At 46.3% G+C, this 22,044-nt stretch overlaps 1 protein-coding gene across 5 annotated transcripts in view; it reads right to left on the bottom strand.

Moving 5' to 3' along the window:
• Nucleotides 1–22,044, bottom strand: part of ATE1 (arginyltransferase 1) — a 249,168-nt gene that overhangs the window by 178,644 nt on the left and 48,480 nt on the right. The window lies entirely within an intron of this gene.

Genomic DNA, 22,044 nt, shown 5'->3' with positions numbered 1-22,044 from the left:
GCACAAAGACCAGGCCGGGGCTTCCCCCAGCCGCAAATTTCCACTTTCCCTTCCTCCAGCCCATTGCTGCCCATTTGGGTGCTGGCAGTCCAGTGTGTGGATCTACAGATGCTGAGAAGCAGCCTGTGCATGATAGAGCACAGGCCTGGGGGTCAGAAGGTCATGGGTTCTAATCCTGACTCTGCCACATAGCTGTGGACCTTAATCACATCACTTCACTTCTCTGTGACTCAGTTACGTCATCCATAAAATGGAGATTGAATTCGTGAGCCCCACGTGGGATAGGGACTGCGACCAACCTGATTTGTTCGCCTCCTTTCCCAGTGCTTAGTACAGTGCCTGGCACACAATAGGCATTTAACAAATACCATAATAATAATAATAATAATAATGGCATTTATTAAGCGCTTACTATGTGCAATAATAATAACATTAATGATGGCATTTATTAAGTGCTTACAATGTGCAAAGCACTGTTCTAAGCGTTGGGGAGGTTACAAGGTGATCAGGTTGTCCCACAGGGGGCTCACAGTCTTAATCCCCATTTTACAGATGAGGGAACTGAGGCCCAGAGAAGTGAAGTGACTTACCTAAAGCACAGCTGACAACTGGTGAAGCAGGACTTGAACCCATGACCTCTGACTCCAAAGCCCAGGCTCTTGCCACTGAGCCGTGCGGCTTCTCTTAATTATTATTATTATTTGGATATGTAGAGGAACTTTAGTTATGATGACGATGCTTCCTGACGGTGTCACCCTACCTGTGGGATGCCAATGAGGCTGAAAAGACCGAAGAACTCTTGTACTGTTTGCACACCAATCATACGTACCTTGTACTTCCCAAGCGCTTAGTACAGTGCTCTGCACACAGTAAGCGCTCAATAAATACAATTGATTGATTGATTGATGTATTGAGCACTTACTGTACTAAACACTTGCGAGAGTACACGACGGTAGAATTGGCGGATGCAATCCCTGACCACGAGGAGTTTATAGTCTACATGGGGAGACGGGCATTAAAATCAGTTACAGATAGGGGGAATACTACAATATAAGAATATGTACACAAGCGCTGTGGAATGGGGTGTTCAAAAGGCTGAAGAGGTACACAGCCAAGTGCAGAGGAGAAGCACGGAGGAGTACGGTTGGGGCCGGGGGGAGAGAGTGAAGGCTCAGCCGAGGAAGGCCTCTTGGAAGAGAAGTGATTTTAGAAGGGTCTTGAAGGTGGGGAGAGTGGTGGTCTTTTGGATATGAAGAGGGAGGGAGTGTCAGACCACAGACAGGACATGGGCAAGGGCTCAGTGGTGGGACAGCCGACACTGAGGTACAGAGAGCAAGCTGACATTAGAAGGAGCACCTGTTTGCCTTTCACAGGACCTGTTTTCGAGTCTGCCTCTCGGTAGCCAATCTTCCTGAAGCCTTTTCTCCAAGACAACTCCTCCTCTTAGATGGCTGTCCTACCTGGAGCAGTGTAAAAATCCAACAGCCGAGGACTATGTCACATCCTTTGAATCTGGGCTCGCAATGGCTTCAACTCATCTGTTCTGCCCTCCTACCTTGTCTGCCCCCTTCCAATTCAGCATAAAGCAGCTGCTTGGGAACCGTACTCTATTCCATTCTCTTCACACTACCTTCCCAGCACAGCTGTGTTGCTATTAATCAAACAATTGTACTTACTGAGCGCTTACTGAGTGCAGAGCACTGTCCTAAGTGCTTGGGACAGTACACTATAAAAGGATTGGTATTTACTGAGCACTTACTATGTGCAGAGCACTGCACTAAGCGCTGGGGAGAGTACAATGGAATTTGCAGACCCATTCCCTGCCCATAATGAGCTTACAGTCTAGAGGGGGAGACAGACATTAGTACAAATAAATCATTTACACTACAATAATAATAATAATGGCATTTATTACGTGCTTACTATGTGCACAGCACTGTTCTAAGCACTGGGGAGGTTGCAAGGTGATCAGGTTGTCCCAAGGGGGCTCACAGTCTTAATCCCCATTTTACAGATGAGGTAACTGAGGCCCAGGGAAGTTAAGTGATTTGCCCAAAGTCACACAGCTGACAAGCGGTGAAGCCGGGACTTGAACCCATGACCTCTGACTCCAAAGCTCGCGCTCCTTCCATTGAGCCACGCTACCTCTCTATATAATTTAAAGTTATTGGCAGAGTCACGTTCCCTGCCCACAGCGAGCTATAAGTTCTGTTTCGATGGCAGCTCACTGCAGTCCAGGACCTCAATGTTGGTGAAGTCATCCTGCAATTTAATGTTGAGTAGGCTCTTATGTCATAATCATTGTGGTACTTGTTAAAAACTGACTTTGTGCCAAGTACTTTGTTAAGCCCCGGAGCAGATAAAGTTAATTAGGTTGGACACAGTCTCTGTCCCACATAGGGCTCACTGTCTGAGTTGGGCATAGAACAGACCTCTTTCTATTCTTCATCTCCACCCACTCCCTTGAAGGGCTCATTCAATCCCAAGGCTTCGAATGCCATCTCTATGCAGATGATTCCAAAATCTACCCCTCCAGCCCTGACTCATCCCCTCTACAATCTCAGGCCTTCCTATGTCTTCAGGACACCTCCACTTGAATTTCCCACCGACACTGCCAACTTCGCCTGTCCAAAACAGAACTCATCTTCCCACCCAAACCCCGTCCTCCCCCAGACTCTCCCAACACTGCAGAGAACACCACCTCCATCCCTGTCAAACCAGCTTAGCCCGCACGGTCCGCCTGTCACCAAATCCTGTTGATTCTACCTTCACATCTCTAGAATCTGCTGTCTTTTCTCCATCCACACTGCTACCAGACCACTCCAAGCACTTTTCACATCCCACCCCGACAAATGCATCAGCCCCTTTGCTGACCTTCCTGCCTCCAGCCTCTCCCCACTGCAGTCCATACTTCGTTCTGCTGCCCAGATTGTTTTTCCAAACAAAGTTCAGTCCCCATCACACCACTCCCCAAAATCCTCCAATGGATGTCCATCCAACTTCCCCATCAAACAGAATCTCCTTACCACCAGCTTTAAGGCACTGCATCATCTCTCCCCCTCCCACCTCATTTCACTCACCTCCTACTACAACTAACTAGCACACTTTGCTCCTCTAATGCCAACCTACTCTCTCCCTTATGTACATATCCGTATACTCTCCTATTTCCCCTATCAGTAGTTTATTTTAATGTCTGCCTCCCGCTCTCGAATAAAAGCCCTTTGTAGGCAGGGATTGCATCTACCAGCTCTATTGTATCATAGACTCTCAAGTGCTCAATAAACAGAGGAAGAGCTCAATAAACTGCACTGATGGATTAGAGGTAGGTTCTCCCCATTGTACAGATGAGGAAACTGAGGAACAGAGAGCTAAATGACTCGCCTGAGGCAAACGTCAAGGCAGGGATAGAAACCAGTTCCTCTGACTCCCAGGCTGGATTCTTTCCGCTGCTCCTCTATCGTGGGTGGGTGTCCTTTCAAACATTCAGAGCAAATGAGGGAAATTCACTAGTCAGTTCGCTTTCTTGGGAGGATGGGGCTAAACCCCACTGTGCAAACAAAAAGTTCAAACCAAGGGAACTGAGAGAATACCAAACAAAAAAGTATTTGAATAGCCGTAAGCTGAATGCAACAAGAGTTCTATGACCATTGCCTCCAGTTCTTTAGAAGAGGCACTACATAAATCTAGCATACATTCACCCACAAATGTATTTATCTACGGTCACTATGCCCACCCATTTTTGCAGGCGAGGTTTATGTTCTGCACACATAAGCATTTATGCGAGTTATGTATTTTATTTTTGCAATAAATTGTTGGCTAGAATAAAGGAAACATTCTTTTTAAATGATGCAAATAGGCACTAAGACTATTTGGCATAGAAAATGAATTACTACACCCAAAGACAAACATTACTTATATTTAGACTAAATCATCAATAGCTGGTATTGTTCACTTGTCAACTCATTACTAAGAGGTCATAAAACTTGATGCTACTTGAGCTTAATGGAAAAAGCAGACCTTGAATGCAAATCCCGAAGACAAATGGCAGTCAGGGCAAGATTAACTGCATCATCTGAGCTTTACACTTTGGAAAACACATTTAACTTATTTTAATAAATTTTCAGCGCCCTGTTCGGGCAATTCAAAATAGCTCTTATGTACTAGTAGTGACAGAATTGAGTGCTGTAGACTGTGTTTGAAGTCTCTTTCCAAGGGCCAGCTCGTCCCTTCTCTCCTAATCACTCCACCTCAACCTCATCTCAAGATCTGGACGCATCACAGTCAGACTTCTGCTTCAGCCTCCACCCTAGTCTCCCAGCCTCCAGCCTCTCCTCTCTCCAGTGTACCCTCATGCTGCTACCTGGATCATCTTGCAATGCCTCTGAACCCCCATCTCTCCACTCCTAGACAACCTCAAATGGTCACCCATCTCCCTCAGCATCAGGCAGGAAATCCTTACCAGTGATTTCGAGGAACTCCACCGGCTCATCCTACTCAGCAGCTCCTCGCTCCTCCCAGGCTCGCTTAGCTCAACTCTCCCGCCTCCAACCTCTACATCCTGCCGTTCCCCAGACCTAGGCTGTTCCCCTTCAAATCCACCAGCCCACAGCTCTCCAGATCTGTAGGCTTCCTGATGCCTTTCCCAATTAATACACAGCATTCCTGTCATGTCAGACCAACCCTGCCACCTTAGCATTTGTGCATCTGAAACCTGTCCTCAACCCCTTTGTACACAGGTATATTTTTTCTATACCTCGTTTATGTGCCAATTCGTTCAATTGCCCGTTCAGCTGTTATATTCCGACGGATTTTTGCTGCTTCTTGCTTTTCACTGGCTTTTCCTCCAGCTTTCGCTGCTGGTAAATCATCTTTGTCTATCTTCCCTATTAGATTATACCTGCCTCGAAGGCCAAAGAAACATGTGCCTTGCTGTTACTGAATCAATCAAGCGATGCTATTTTTTGAGCGCTTATCGTGCGCAGGGTGCTGTACAAAGCACTGAAGCAGATCCAAGATAATCAGGTCGGACCCATCCCCATCCACACGGGGCTCACAATCTGTGGAAGAGAAGCAGCGTGGCTCAGTAGAAAGAGCATGGGCGTTGGAGTCAGAGGTCATGGGTTCAAATCCCTGCTCCGCCACTTTTCAGCTGTGTGACTTTGGGCAAGTCACTTAACTTCTCTGGGCCTCAGTTACCTCATCTGTAAAATGGGGGTTAAGACTGTGAGCCCCACGTGGAACAACCTGATCACACTGTACCCTCCCCAGTGCTTAGAACAGTGCTTTGCACATAGTAAGCGCTTAATAAATGCCATCATTATCATTGTTATTATTATTATAAGAGGGAGAAGAGGTATTTAATCTCCACTTTACAGATGAGGAAACTCAGGCACTGAGAAGTTAAGCGACTTCCTCAAGGTCACAGAGCAGAAAAGGTCATACTCCAGCACACAAAGATTTTCTACTCCAAGGCCACAGAACACAATGGGCTTGATTTTCCAAGGAAGACCCCAGGGACTGTCACAGTGGATGTGAACGTCTCACTTGACACCCCGGATGAGGACACAGCGAGATCCGATGTTGCTGAGAGGGTGGCCAGGCAGAGGCTGTTCTCCGGCCACAGACAGCACCCAGACCTTAACCAATCATCAATCATCATCAATCGTATTTATTGAGCGCTTACTGTGTGCAGAGCACTGTACTAAGCGCTTGGGAAGTACAAGTTGGCAACATATAGAGACAGTCCCTACCCAACAGTGGGCTCACCGTCTAAAAGGGGGAGACAGAGAACAAAACCAAACATACTAACAAAATAAAATATATAGAATAGATATGTACAAGTAAAATAAATATAAATATAAATAAATAAATATAAATTAATATAAATTTATTTATATAAATATAAATAAATAAATATAAATAAATAAATTATTAAATATGTACAAACATATATACATATTTAATAATACATATTTATATATTTATACATATATAACCAATCAACTGACAAGCACAATTCCTACCGATGGAGGGATTCCTCATTCCTGTGGTACAGTCTCCAGGATTTAATACAGTGCCTAGGATTGGTAGACTTTAAAAAAAAAAACGCCATCACAGATTTTATCCCCATTTTACAGCTGAAGAAGCAGCTGGCTAACGAAGCAGCATGGCCTAGTGGATAGAACATGGGACTGGGAATCAGAAGGACCTGGGTTCTAATCCCAGATCTGCCACTTGTCTGCTGTGTAACCTTAGGAAAGTCACTTAACTTCTCTGGGCCTCAGTTACCTCATTTGTAAAACAGGGGGTAAGACTTTGAGCCCTATGTGGGACAGAGGATGGAAGAGGTGGAGCTTTTTCGATGCAAATCTATTTTTTACTGTCGGGTTCTTTGTCCTCAAAATATGCTTTTCCATTATATAAATTTCCTTTAAAGAAATATTTAGATCACTTATCGATGAGGGCAAGTGGATTAGATGGTTATCAGGTATTGGCACCCATAATATCTTGTGACTGAATTGGAAAAAAGGGTTGGGCCTGCATATTAAAAGCTTAAATGTAATTGGTAGCAGGTAATACGCTTGTCTAGGTGTATGGGAAGGAAACGTTTCAAAAGAACTAAGTGAAAGTTTCTGAACTTCCTGTAAACTTAAACTGACCAATCCTGTGATCAGAATTAGCATTTCATTCAAATAGTGAAATATTAGCAGAAACTTGAGGATTTAAGTAAAATTAATATCTTATTGAGAGTGCAGGAAAATTTCTAAAAGATGGTTCAGTTAAAAGGTGGCACCTTTATTCCCTTTTTCACTATCCTTCACCCACCACATGACAGGGGTGGATGGACAGGGCTGCCCAAGTGAGTTTTGGAGTTGAAGTTGGTGTCGGGTTGGGCAAGTCACTTCACTTCTCCGGGCCTCAGTTCCCTCATATGTAAAATGGGGATTAAGAGTGTGAGCCTCATGCGGGACATGGGACTGTGTCCAACCTGTTTACTTTGTATCTACCCCAGGGCTTAGAACAGTGCTTGGCACATGGTAAACGCTTAACAAATACCATAATTACCTCCCTTTGCTTTTCCTCCCTCTCCCCAACCCACAGCACTTATGTACAAATCTATAATTTTATTTTATTTATATTGATGACTGTTTAGTTATATTGATGCCTGCCTCCCCCTTCTAGACTGTGAGCTCCCTGTGGGCAGGTTTTGTCTCTCTTTATAGCTGTATTGTACTTTCCACGTGCTTAGTACAGTGCTCTACACACAGTAAGTACTCAGTAAATGTGATTGAATTGAATGTAGCTGACAGGGACCGTGTCCAACCTGATTTCCTTGTATAGACTCCAGCGCTTAGTATAGTGCCTGGCAAATGGTAAGTGCTTAACAAATAGTTACCTCATCTGTAAAATGGGGGATTAAGACTGTGAGCCCCCCATGGGACATCTTGATCACCTTGTAACCACCCCAGCGCTTAGAACAGTGCTTTGCACATAGTAAACGCTTAATAAATGCCATTATTATTATTATTATTATTATTATTATTATTAAATACCAACATTAATAATTATGGTATTTGTTAAGTGCTAACTATGTGCCGGGCACTGTACTGAACACTAGGGTGGATAAAAGCAAATCAGGTTGGACGCCGTCCCCGACCCTCAGGAAGTCACAGTCACAATCCCCATTTTACAGACGAGGCAACTGAGGCACAGAGAAGTGAAGTGACTTGCCCAAGGTCACACACCAGACAGTGACAGAGCTGGGATTAGAACCCATTCATTCATTCATTCAATCGTATTTACTGAGCGCTTACTGTGTGCAGGGGACTGTACTAAGCGCTTGGGAAGTACAAGTTGGCAACATATAGAGACGGTCCCTACCCATCAACGGGCTCGGTCTAGAAGGGGGAGACAGACAACAAAACAAAACCCATGACCTTCTCCCTGGTCCTTGCTCTATCCACTACGCCATGCTGCTTCTCAATAACATTACTATTGTTGTTATTATTATTATTATTATTATTATTATTACTACAAAACAAACACAGAGAAGCTAAGTGACGTATCCAATGTCACACAGCAGGCCAATGGCCGAGCTGGGACAAGGACCTGGGTCTCCTGACTCCTTACTCTTTTCGCTAGGCCTCCCCAAGAGACAATCTGAGGGGGACCATGAGAACAAGAGGCCACGGCCAATTCGGTGCCAGGTGCTGTGAATAACGGCCATGACATTTTATGGATTGGGCACGGTGTTTCCATGAAGCAGTTCATATCTATGAAAATTAAAAAAGATTAGGAGCTTGGTGTGAAAAGAGGAAAGCTGAGAGCATACGATCGGAAGGCTACAAAAATCAAGCAAGGTTTGGACAAGGGGATCACGGAATGACTTGTTTATCAATGCAGAGGGCCCTGGACCAATTGGGAATCCCATCTGTTCCATCAGAGCATGTTTCCCTGATTCACCTACCCCTGTTCACTCCAGCAGACTAACAAAATATGTCCACTAGAGAAGAGGTAATTGTTCTCCCCAGAGTCCACTCTGAGATGAAGTCGTGCTAATGACTGCAACTATTCCAGTTAAGGAAACAGACCGGAGCAGCCGGCGTTTGGTTGGTTGATTTTATTGTTCTAAATATCAGAGATTGGAGTCTATGTACAACTGACTTGTAATTAACATTGCTAAATTATTCAAATGAAATGTTATTAGTACCACTGTCCTAAAGTGTTGTAATAATTCCAAATGAACAAACCAAAATTTCTACCTTTGCAATACAAATACAACACACCCTAACTGAGCTGGCCAGACAACGGTAACACGGAGTTCAAAACTGTTTGTATTTTCAGACAGATTTGAAGATTAACGAGCCACAAACTGCGATTGAATAGATCAATACTTTTAGTGAAAGTGGGTGAAAGTTGAGTCTCACTGAACTTTACCCCACCGTAAAGGAAAGGGGCAGTTTTGGCCACAGGGAAGGCAATTTATTATTAGGACAAGAGCCAGCACAATTTAATCAATCGATCAGTGGGATCTACTGAGCACTTACTGTGTTCAGAGTATTTGTCCTAAGTGCTAGGGAGAGTAATAATAATAATGATGATGGTATTTGTGAAGCTCTTACTATGTGCCAAGCACCATTCTAAGAGCTGGGGTAGATACAAGATAATCAGGTTGTCCCACGTGGGGCTCACAGTCTTAATCCCCATTAAACAGATGAGGTAACAGGCACAGAGAAGTTAAGAGACATCATCATCATCATCAATCGTATTTATTGAGCGCTTACTATGTGCAGAGCACTGTACTAAGCGCTTGGGAAGTACAAATTGGCAACATATAGAGACAGTCCCTACCCAACAGTGGGCTCACAGTCTAAAAGACTCGCCCAAATCATACAGCTGATAAGCAGCAGAGCCGGGATTACAACCCACAATCTCTGACTCCCAAGCCACAACAGAGCTGAAGACATGTACACTGCCAGAGCGAACTTACAGACCAGAATGAAGAATTTATCTTTGATAACTTTCTGAACCGGCAATAGATTATTTTCTGTTTTCTTCAGAATAATACCGTTTCCTAGTCAAATCTTCTGCTCTTTCTGCTTCTCTTCTGCAAGCAACTTCAATGTCGAACACTGGTTTCTCTCCTCTCCAGTCCATTCTTCATTCTGCAGACCAGATCAGGTCTCTCAAACATCTCCCCACTCCACAAAAACCCGCTACAGTTGCCCATTTTTCTCCTCATCGAGCAAAAACTCGGAATGTCAGCTTTAAGGCATTCAGTCATCTCTCTTTCCCCTCCTCTGTGCTTTCCTTCTCCTACACCCTACTTCTCAAGCTTCACTCCTCTCAAACTAAGTGATCCACTGTTGCTCCGTCCTGCCTGTCCTCCCTGATGTCTTGCTCACAGCAGCCTCCCCTTTCATTTCTGTCACCCTGCTGCTCCCCATCTTCAAAACCCTTCTGAAATCACATCTCCGGGTCCGACCTTCTACGCCACTCCATTTCCATGACGCCAGAGTGACCCAGTGGATGGAGCCCAGGCCTGGGAGTTAGAAGGACCTGGGTTCTAATCCCAGCTCTGCCACTTGTCCGCTGTGTGACCTTGGGCATGCCACTTAACTTCTCTGTCCCTCAGTTATCTCATCCGGAAAACGGGGATAAAGACTGTGAGTCCCACGTCGGACAACCCGATCACCTTTTATCTGCTTAGAACAGTGCTTGGCACATAGTAAGCGCTTAACAAATACCATCATTATTACTATTATTATGAACACAGGTTTTATACTCTGTTAATTCCTATTAGCTGTAATTGATTTTGTGTCTGTCTTTACACTCTATGAAGGCATGGATCATGTCAGCTGATTCCACTGCTCCAACAGGACAGTGCACTGCTTCCTGCTGATTCTCAATAAATTAACTCCATAACATTCAGGAATAAAACTGGATTATGATGATGAATCATGAATCGATCAAGATGAGGAGGATGATGACGATAATGACGGCCTCTCCGACTGAAAACAACAGACAATCCCGGGCCCAGGTACTCTGAAAATTCAGGACCAAGAACTTACGTTTAGGAATTGATGGTTGCCTGCACAACTTCCCCCATTCCTCTCTCCCACTGGCAGCGGGGTTCCTGCCAGAACACAGAGTACAGAGTGCAGGAAGTGGGGCAGCAAAAACCCATTTACCGCTAAATTGAAAGCAGCTACATGCAGCGCATCATGAACTAGCAGTCACTAAATGCTAAAAAGGAAAGTCTGAGACTGAGATCTCCAAAACTGGGATGGGAGTGGAGAGGACAACACCAGAATTGTTTTCCACCAAATCCCACCATAACAAAGGGGGAGACCGCTTATTGAATGTTGAAAACTGGCAAAAGGAAACACTTCTACACATCATGTGAGTAGCATACATATGGCAACCATTATCACCAGAAGTTCTGCAGGCCAAAAATGAAGGTGGTAATGAATTATTACAGATAAAACTTAAGGATGTTACAGTACGTATCCATGAGTTTGGACATCGTAAGTTTGGATCTCGTTGCCACTACGTAGAAAAACATTGGGCTGAGTGGACTACTGATCTGATTGGAAGATGCCAACTTTACACCATGGATGCAGGGTGAATTTGGGGTAAGGCACTGTGGGTGGGACATTATGATGCAGCAAGAGGAGGAAGTTTATGAACGGGGAAGGAGGAAAGAAGGAGGGAAAGGAAGTTGGTGAAAAGCAGCACGGTCTAGTGGATAGAGCATAGGCCTGAGAGTCAGAGGACCTGGATTCTAATCCTGGCTTTGTCCCTTGTCTGTTGTGTGACCTTGGACAAGTCACTTCTCTGTGTCTCAGTTACCTCATGGGGGTTAAGACTGTGAGTCCATGTGGGACACACACTGAGTTCAACTTGAGTATCCTGCATGTACCCCAGTGCTTAATACAGTGCCTAGCACATACTAAGCTCTTTAAAAATACCATTAAATTAAAAAAGGAAGTTGAATGAAAGAAAGAGACTTGAAGATTGGGGGAAAGGGAGTTGAAGAGGGGGAGAAGGGAGTTAAAAGAGGAGGGAAAGGGACTTCAAGAAGGGGGAAGGGACTTGAAGGTGGGGGAAGGGACTTGAAGAGAGGGAAAGGGAGTTGAAGAGGGGAAAGGGAGCTGAAGTGGGGGAAAGGTTGCCCCCGTGGGACAACCTGATCATCCTGTAGACTTTTAGACTGTGAGCCCACTGTTGTGTAGGGACTGTCTCTATATGTTGCCAACTTGGACTTCCCAAGCGCTTAGTACAGTGCTCTGCACACAGTAAGTGCTCAATAAATACGACTGCTTGATTGATTGATATTGTAACCTCTCCAGCGCTTAGAACAGTGCTTTGCACATAGTAAGTGCTTAATAAATGCCATTATTATTATTATTATTAATCACTTGTACATATTTATTACTCTATTTATTTTACTTGTACATATCTATTCTATTTATTTTATTTTGTTAGTAGGTTTGGTTTTGTTCTCTGTCTTCCCCCTTCTAGACTGTGAGCCCGCTGTTGGGTAGGGACCGTCTCTATATGTTGCCAACTTGGACTTCCCAAGCGCTTAGTACAGTGCTCTGCACATAGTAAGCGCTCAATAAATACGATTGATTGATTGATTGAAAGGAAGCTGAAGAGGAGGAAGGGGAGTTGGAGGGGGGAAAGGGAGCTGGGGGGGGAAAGGGAGCTGGAGAGGGGGAAAGGGAGCTGGAGAGGGAAAAGGGAGCTGGAGGGGGGAAAAGGAGCTGGAGAAGGGGAAAGGGAGTTGGATGGGGAAAACAGAAGTCAGCAGAAGGGGAGGTAAGAAAATGAGTTGATCAAAGGAGGAGACAGGGATGAAGAGGAGATAAAGGAGGGGTAAAACGAGAAGGCTGTATTGCTGAGCTATGGGGCCCACGAGGGCCAGTCAGACACCCACCTCACCGACAACTTATGGAATCCTCTCGGGATTAGGCAGAAGCGAGGCCCAGGAGTCATTGAGATGCTGGCTTCAAGCCCCCAGGGCCACAGCTCCAAGCTGCTTCTCAGGCCAGCACCCACTGAATGCACTTGACCGAGAAGCAATATGAAGCTGTGGCCCTTTGAGCTTTAAACTGGGGCCATAGCGGCTCCAGAGCCCAGACCACACCTCATCTCAGAGTATCCCCCAGGCTGCGTGGGTGAACTGGATGGGGGGAGGTTGGAGGCAGGGTACATGAAGCGGGCAGTTGGCTCTTCCAAAGATGGGCAGGGGGTGAAGAAAAGCTATGGCCCATTCCGGAACCCAGTGAGGGTAAAAAATACTGTCATCATGGCTCTTCAGGAAGAAGCAAGATCTTGGCTCCAACTTTCTACCCCCAAGGGATGGGTGGGGTGGGGTGGGCTACCTATAGATACCCACTCTGCACCCAAAGTTGTGGAGGCAAAGCCATTAGTTTCACTCTCAATCAATCAATGGAATTTATTGAGTGCTTACTGTGCGCAGAGCACCATACCAAGTGTTTGGGAGAGTATAATAAAACAGAATTGGTAGACATGTTCCCTGCCCACCAGGTGATAACTATGGTGTGACCCAGTAATGGCATTTCTTACATTGTTAATCTAGTTAAAAATTCACCAATTTAGATAGAATTCATTTCCATCAGTATATTTCGCTCAGACAAAATCAATTTACTCAATCATCATCATCATCATCATCAGTCGTATTTATTGAGCGCTTACTATGTGCAGAGCACTATACTAAGCGCTTGGGAAGTACAAATTGGCAACGTATAGAGACAGTCCCTACCCAACAGTGGGCTCACAGTCTAAAAGGGGGAGACAGAGAACAAAACCAAACATACTAACAAAATAAAATAAATAGAATAGATATGTACAAGTAAAATAAATAGAGCAATAAATATGTACAAACATATATACATATATACAGGTGCTGTGGGGAAGGGAAGGAGGTAAGATGGGGGGGATGGAGAGGGGGACGAGGGGGAGAGGAAGGAAGGGGCTCAGTCTGGGAAGGCCTCCTGGAGGAGGTGAGCTCTCAGCAGGGCCTTGAAGGGAGGAAGAGAGCTAGCTTGGCGGATGGGCAGAGGGAGGGCGTTCCAGGCCCGGGGGATGACGTGGGCCGGGGGTCGATGGCGGGACAGGCAAGAAAGAGGTACGGTGAGGAGATTAGCGGCGGAGGAGCGGAGGGTGCGGGCTGGGCTGTAGAAGGACAGAAGGGAGGTGAGGTAGGGAGGGGGCGAGGTGATGGAGAGCCTTGAAGCCCAGGGTGAGGAGTTTCTGCCTGATGCGCAGATTGATTGGTAGCCACTGGAGATTTTTGAGGAGGGGAGTGATATGCCCAGAGCGTTTCTGGACAAAGATAATCCGGGCAGCAGCATGAAGTAGGGATTGAAGTGGAGAGAGAGACACGAGGATGGGAGATCAGAGAGAAGGCTGATGCAGTAGTCCAGACGGGATAGGATGAGAGCTTGAATGAGCAGGGTAGCGGTATGGATGGAGAGGAAAGGGCGGATCTTGGCAATGTTGCGGAGCTGAGACCAGCAGGCTTTGGTGACGGCTTGGATGTGAGGGGTGAATGAGACAGCGGAGTCGAGGATGACACCAAGGTTGCGGGCCTGTGAGACGGGAAGGATGGTAGTGCCGTCAACAGAGATGGGAAAGTCAGGGAGAGGGCAGGGTTTGGGATCTTTATTGAGCATTTATTGGGTATGGAGCACTTAATTAAGCTCTTGGGATAGTGATAGAGTTGGCAGGCAACCCCTGCCCTCAAGGAGCTTCCAGTCCTAGTGGGGAAGGCAAACATTAAAATAAATAATAATGATGGTAGTTGTTGAGTGCTATGTGCAAAGCACTGTTCTAAGCACTGGACTCTTCTAAGCGCTGGACAGATAGGGGAAATGGCAGTGCTACAGGGTTGGGATAACGAAGCAAAAGTGTCTGGAAACTTTTTTGGAAATTAATCCAAACTCCTCCAGCAGAAGTAGTATTTGGAAATTTTCATAAATTTCACAAAGCTGAGAATGGACCACCAGGGTGAGCAGTAGTTGACATTTTTCCAAGGACATCTAACTACCCTGGATGTGTACTTAAAGTTTATTAACTATTTGACTATGTCATTTCCTACAATATAATCTTAGTAAAGCTTCACTTCAAGAGCTATGTCAACAGGCACTTCTTCAGTAAAAAGCATTTTTGAGGCTATTTTGGAATTCACATCCAGTACTTCGACAAAGTCAGATGTGCCACCTCAAACAGATTCGATAATGTTCTCTTTTGGAAAGGGTCCTGTTTTGAGAACTATTTGTAACACCTAAAATAATTGTGTTCCACAGCTTAACATTTATTTCCCACTGCAATTTTTTTATTAGTTTTCAGATACGTGTGTGTGTGTGTGTGTGTGCAAAAGATACACATATAGCTACAGATACATACCTACACATCTATATATCTACATATCTAACTTTCTGGGGATCAAAGGGAATAAAAAAAACTATGTAACTTTTCAAAAATGTATTACTGTAACATGAAAAACCCTCCAAATCTGCTGTTGTTGAATAATTGATCTGAGAAAGTATACATATTTCCCTTCTCAACTAATACCAGTGCAAATAAATCCATCTTTTGTTGGGTTTGGTATGGTATCGAGATTAAACTCAGGATTCTGTGAGTCTCCACAAGCGTCTGAAGCCAATAGGCCAAATTATTGGAGATCAATGTTTTAAATCAAAAGCAAACACAAGAATATATTCTGTTTCTCCTTCGCCAGATAAATAACATTAACAAAATATACTATCTTTTCTAGCAAAAGCCAAATGTCTTTGATGGAACAAGATTGCGGGGAGGCTTTTTTCTGGACGGGGTACAGTAGCGGCTTATTCAAAGAGGAAACAGCACTTCGTGAGCAGTGGGAAAGTACTTTTCACTTCAGGCCCAGAATCAGTCGGTCTCCTCAGACAAGAGCTCCGGGGCAAGCTGCAGGGAAAACCGGACATGGATCCCATCAGTTGTTCTTGGCAGCCAGCCCCACAGAGACGGCCCCAGGGGTGATGGGTTGCGAGGCCAGGGCTTGCTGCGTGGACTAAGTGTTCCAGAGTCCAAAACGCGGCAGGCACTGGACTTCTCCTGGCCCGCTGCCCATCTGGATTGGAAGAGCAGCTGGCGGGTTCCTGCAGTTACTTCTTAAAAGGGCCACAGAATGGATCCCTGGCACAGGGAAATCTTGCTAATTAAACTACTGCTGATGTCACCCGAAGTAATAAAAGGTGTGCAATGAGATGGATGGGTTGATTCGGAACAGACCTTTGCTACTGAAACAGTTTGCTGCCTTTTCATCACCCTTAACATTGGCTTAAATTGAAGTGCTGGGAAGGAGGGAACAAAACAAGTGTCACTTGGTCATGTATGTGTTCTATTTCCTTCCCAATGGGAGTATATTCTGCCACTCGGTGGTTCCAATTGAAAGAAAATTTTAAAAAGGGTGCAATATATATACACAGAAACACACATATGGCTATGCATACATATACACATACACACATGCACACACACACACACACACACACACACACACACTCTGATGGCCATCGGGAAGGTTTAAAGAGCTGGGTATTGTCTATTCCCTAGGTTTGGGATTCAATTTCCCTTCATGGGGAAATAGGAAATGGGAGATGGAGACCAAAAAGGGGAAAATAAAATAGTAAAACACACAGTATAGACAACGAACGTGCCAAATGTTCACCTGCGTATTCTTTCCCAGAGCTCAGTACAGTGCTCTGCACACGGTAAGTTCCTAATAAATACTTTTACCAGTAAAATGTTACATCTTAACAAGTTCTAAGTTTTGCAAAATGCCAAATATCATCCACTTTCTCTGAAAAATCATCCTCTCAAAATTTAGATGAATAAATATTTGGGAACTGGTCTTGGCGTCAAAAGTTATAACAGAAGTATAAATGTTCAAGTGCCTCTCAGGAATGATGGTTCTAAATGAATTGACCCAAATTTACCCTACAAATCAAGGGACCCTTTCAAAAGAGGCAGCTCAACAATGGGGCCCCTTGTCCTCCCATCTCCCCAACATCCCACTCAGAGTCCTTGTTCTCCGCCTCACCCCAGCACGGGGACGACTGCGATCAATGAACCCCGCGGATTTGGCAAAATGGGAGTGACACCACGAGCTCTGCATCCACAGTGTTTTGGGTGGGAAGGAATGAGGCCAGAGAGGGAGAGACAAGGCAGCTCTCTTTCTCACTATCCACCAGTGGCGCACGATTCCCAACCTGGCCTGGGGAACTCTAAAGTTCCCAGTGTCTTCAACTTGCCGAAAAACCAGTAAGGGAAGCTCTCACCGCTTGCCCAGAGCACATAGGGATGAGCTGTTTCCTTCCTGAATGCCCATGGGGGTACACTGCCCTTCCTCTGCCTCCATCAGTAACGATAATAATAAGAATAATTATGGTATTTGTTAAGCGCTTACTACGTGCCAAACACTGCTCTAAGTGCTGGGGATGATACACGGTAATCAGGTTGTCCCACATGGGGCTCATAAGCTTCATCCCCATTTTACAGATGAGGGATCTGAGGCACAGAGAATTTAAGTGGCTGGCCCAAGGTCATACAGAAGACAAGTGGTGAATCTGGGATTAGATCCCATGACCTACATTGCCAAGATCCGCCCTTTCCTCTCCATCCCAACCGCTACCCTGTTCATTCAAGCTCTCATCCTATCCCGTCTGGACTACTGCATCAGCCTTCTCTCTGATCTCCCATCCTCGTGTCTCTCTCCACTTCAATCCATACTTCATGCTGCTGCCCGGATTATCTCTGTCCAGAAACGCTCTGGGCATATCACTCCCCTCCTCAAAAATCTCCAGTGGCTACCAGTCAATCTGCGCATCAGGCAGAAACTCCTCACCCTGGGCTTCAAGGCTGTCCATCCCCTCGCCCCCTCCTACCTCCCCTCCCTTCTGTCCTTCTCCAGCCCAGTCCGCACCCTCCGCTCCTCCGCCGCTGATCTCCTCACCGTACCTCGCTCTCGCCTGTCCCGCCATCAACCCCCGGCCCACGTCATCCCCCGGGCCTGGAATGCCCTCCCTCTGCCCATCCGCCAAGCTAGCTCTCTTCCTCCCTTCAAGGCCCTACTGAGAGCTCACCTCCTCCAGGAGGCCTTCCCAGACTGAGCCCCTTCCTTCCTCTCCCCCTCGTCCCCCTCTCCATCCCCCCCATCTTACCTCCTTCCCTTCCCCACAGCACCTGTATATATGTATATATGTTTGTACATATTTATCACTCTATTTTACTTGTGCATATCTATCCTATTTATTTTATTTTGTTAGTATGCTTGGTTTTGTTCTCTGTCTCCCCCTTTTAGACTGTGAGCCCACTGTTGGGTAGGGACTGTCTCTATATGTTGCCAATCTGTACTTCCCAAGCGCTTAATGCAGTGCTCTGCACATAGTAAGCGCTCAATAAATACGATTGATGATGATGATGATGACCCCCAGCTCCCAAGCGCGTGCTCTTTCAACTAAGCCACGCTGCTTCTCAGTGGGGTCGTGGGCAGACTAGCCAATCCAGAACGCACTGAGCAGGGAAGGAGAGAGCTCGCTCCTTCAGGCCCTGGACCTGGGCTAAAACACAGCTTTCGGCCCAGCCCAACAGAAGAGCTAAACAGTGGAGGGTTGTCCTGCCTCTTCTAGGGGTTCCTGCTGGGGCCAGATGGGCAGCTTCCCTTGATCCCACCCAACTGCCTCACCCCACTCCCGGGCCACTCGGGGATCTAGCTAGGCCCGGAATAGGGACTTGCGGCAGCCTCGGTCCACAGAGGCCACAGCCAAAAGGCTACCGAACCAAGTAGCTCTTGGGAGGTTTGGTGGGAGCCAGAGTGGTCTCCCATCGGATCCCTCTACCTCCCAGGTGGGGGCAAGGCGGGCAGCCAGCCAGCCAGCCCCTTCCTGAAGGAATTTGGGAGAAGAGGATCTGTACTGGTTAGTAGCTGGGTGTTCCCATGGGACCTTGGAGACATGCACAATGCAACAGCCCTGAACCACCATCCAGGCTTCCTTCTTCCTCATACCGTTCAAGCCAAGACTCATTTCCCGAGGAGGAGGAGAAAGAAGAGAAGCACAAGTGGGGATCATTTCCCTCCTCTTCCTCCTCCTCTCCCTTTCTGACTTCCCCTTCCTTATAGCTCCTTTTCATCATCATCATCATCATCATCATCATCAATCGTATTTATTGAGCGCTTACTATGTGCAGAGCACTGTACTAAGCGCTTGGGAAGTACAAATTGGCAACATATAGAGACAGTCCCTACCCAACAGTGGGCTCACAGTCTAAAAGGGGGGAGACAGAGAACAAAACCAAACACACTAACAAAATAAAATAAATAGAATAGATATGTACAAATAAAATAAATAAATCCTCTCCCCACTCCCTCTCTTTGGCCCCTCAATGCTCTGCTTCCAAGTTCAACCCCAATGACCAAAATGAAAAGTTGATACTACGGATAATTATCCACACTGGCAGGGTAGTAGTAGAGGGGAGATTCCTTAGGCTGCTGTAACTGACTGCACTCCTGGCTTGGTTCCACCTCACATGGCTTATTGAGTTCAAGGCGTTTCTCACCTTCCTGATTTCTCTCCCTTCTCCAACTGTAATCCCTGGGGACGTCAACCTCCACTTTGATGATTGCACTGACTTTGCAGACAACGACTTTCTCTCCCTCCTCTCCTCTGCTGATCTCTTTTACTACACCCCACCTCAACCACTCACCAGGATGGTCACGTGCTCACCTAGTCATCTTTCAAACAACACCTCACCAACTCTGGCTTGCCATTTTCCAACTACAATTAATCAATTGTATTTACTGAACCCTTACTGTGTGTAGAGCACTGTACTAAGCGTTTGGTAGGGTACAACACAACAATGTAGACACAATCCCTTCCCACAACAAGCTTCGGGTCTAGACGGGAGACACACACATTAATAAAAATAAATAAATAGATTGTGGATATCTACATAAGTGCTGTAGGGCTCGGGGAGTCCTGAAGGAAGGGAGCTAGTCGAGGTGATGCAGAAGTGCGTGGGAAAAGAGGAAATGCAGGCTTAGTCAGGAAAGACTTCTCAGAGAAGATGTGCTTTCAATAAGGTTTTGAAGGTGGGAAGAGTCTATAAGATATGAAGAGGGGAGGACGTTCCAGACCAGAGGCAAGATGTGGGTGAGAAGTCTGCGGTGAGATAGACGAGATCACAGTACAGTGAGTAGGTAGGCATTTCAGGAGCGAAGTGTGTGGGCTGAATTGTAGAGGAGAGTTGCAAGGTGGTGCCTGAGTGCTTTGAAGCCTATGGTAAGGAGATTCTGTTGGATGCGGAGGTGGATGAGTAACCATTCATTCATTCAATCATATTTACTGAGCACTTACTGTGTGCAGAGCACTGTACTAAGCACTTGGGAAGTACAAGTTGGCAACATACAGAGACGGTCCCTACCCAACAGCGGGCTCACAGTCTAGAAGGGGGAGACAGACAACAAAACAAAACATATTAACAAAATAAAATAAACAGAATAGTAAATATGTACAAGTAAAATAAATAGAGTAATAAATATATACAAACATATATACAGATGCTGTGGGGAGGGGAAGGAGGTAAGGCAAGGGGGGATGGGGCGGGGAGAGGAGGGAGGGGGCTCAGTCTAGGAAGGCCTCCTGGAGGAGGTGAGCTCTCAGTAGGGCTTTGAAGGGAAGAAGAGAGCTAACTTGGTGGGTGGGCAGAGGGAGGGCATTCCAGGTCAGGGGGAGGACGTGGGCCGGGGGTCGATGGCGGGACCAAGGTACAGTGAGGAGGTTAGCGGCAGAGAAGCGGAGTGTGCGGGCTGGGCTGTAGAAGTAAAGAAGGGAGGTGAGGTAGGAGGGGGCGAGGTGATGGACAGCCTTGAAGTCGAGAGTGAGGAGTTTTTGCCTGATGCGTAGGTTGATTGGTAGCCAATGGAGATTTTTGAGGAGGGGAGTAACATGCCCATTTAGTTTCCGCACAAAGATGACCCGGGCAGCAGTGTGAAGTATAGATTGAAGTGGGGAGAGACAGGAGGATGGGAGATCAGAGAGGAGGCTGATACAGTAATCCAGTCGGGATAGGATGAGAGCTTGAACCAGCAGGGTAGCGGTTTGGATGGAGAGGAAAGGGCGGATCTTGGCGATGTTGCGGAGGTGAGACCGGCAGGTTTTGGTGAAGGATTGGATGTGAGGGGTGAACGAGACAGCAGAGTCGAGGATGACACCAAGGTTGCGGGCTTGTGAGACGGGAAGGATGGTAGTGCCGTCAACAGTGATGGGAAAGTCAGGGAGAGGGCAGGGTTTGGGAGGGAAGATAAGGAGTTCAGTCTTGGACATACTGAGTCTAAGATGGCGGGCAGACATCCAGATGGAGATGTCTTGAAGGCAGGAGGAGACACGAGCCTGAAGGGAGGGAGAAAGAGTAGGGGCAGAGATGTAGATTGGGGTGTCATCAGCGTAAAGATGATAGTTGAAGCCGTGGGAGAGAATAATAATAATAATAATAATAGCATTTGTTAAGCGCTTACTATGTGCAAAGCACTGTTCTAAGCGCTGGGGGGATACAAGGTGATCAGGTTGTCCCACGGGGGCTCCCAGTCTTCATCCCCATTTTACAGATGAGGTAACTGAGGCCCAGAGAAGTGAAGTGACTTGCCCAAGGTCACATAGCTGACAATTGGCGGAACCAGGATTTGAACCCATGACCTCTGACTCCAAAGCCCGGGCTCTTTCCACTGAGCCATGCTGCTTCTCTAATGAAACCAAGGTTGCGGGCTTGTGAGACGGGAAGGATGGTAGTGCCGCCCACAGTGACAGGAAAGTCAGGAAGAGGACAGGGTTTGGGAGGGAAGATAAGGAGCTCAGTCTTGGACATGTTGAGTTTTAGGTTGCAGGCGGACATCCAGATGGAGATGTCCTGAAGGTAGGAGGAGGTGCAAGCCTGGAGGGAGGGACAGAGGTTCTTGAGGAGCGGGGAAACGTGGACTGAAAGCTTTGTAGAAAAATGATCCACGTAGCAGAGTGTAGTATGGACTAGAGTGGGGAGACACAGGAGGCAGGGAGGTCAGCAAGGTGGCTGATACAATAATCTAGGCAGGATAGGGTAAATGCTTAGACTAACGTGGAAGCAGTTTGGGTGAAGAGAAAAGGGTGGACTTTAGCAATGTTGTGAAGGTTGAACTGAAAGGATTTAACAATAGATCAAATACGTGGCTTGAACGAGAGAGATGAGTTACGGATAATGCCACGGTTATGGGCTTGTGAGATGGGAAGGATTGTGGTGCTGTCTACACTGATGGGAAAGTTAAGGGAAGGACAGGGTTTGGGTGGGAAGATGAGGAGTTCTGTTTTGGAAATGTTACATTTGGGGTGATGGCAGGATATCCAAGTAGAGATGTCTTGAAGGGAGGACCAAATCCGAGACTGCAGAGAGAGAAAACCTTCTAACCTGCTACTTCACCATCACCCTAGGCCCCCTGAACTC

The sequence above is a fragment of the Tachyglossus aculeatus genome, chromosome 16 (genome assembly GCF_015852505.1).
Source record: "Tachyglossus aculeatus isolate mTacAcu1 chromosome 16, mTacAcu1.pri, whole genome shotgun sequence".
Taxonomy (NCBI): Eukaryota; Metazoa; Chordata; class Mammalia; order Monotremata; family Tachyglossidae; genus Tachyglossus; species Tachyglossus aculeatus.
This window is presented reverse-complemented; position numbering and strand designations above follow the sequence as displayed.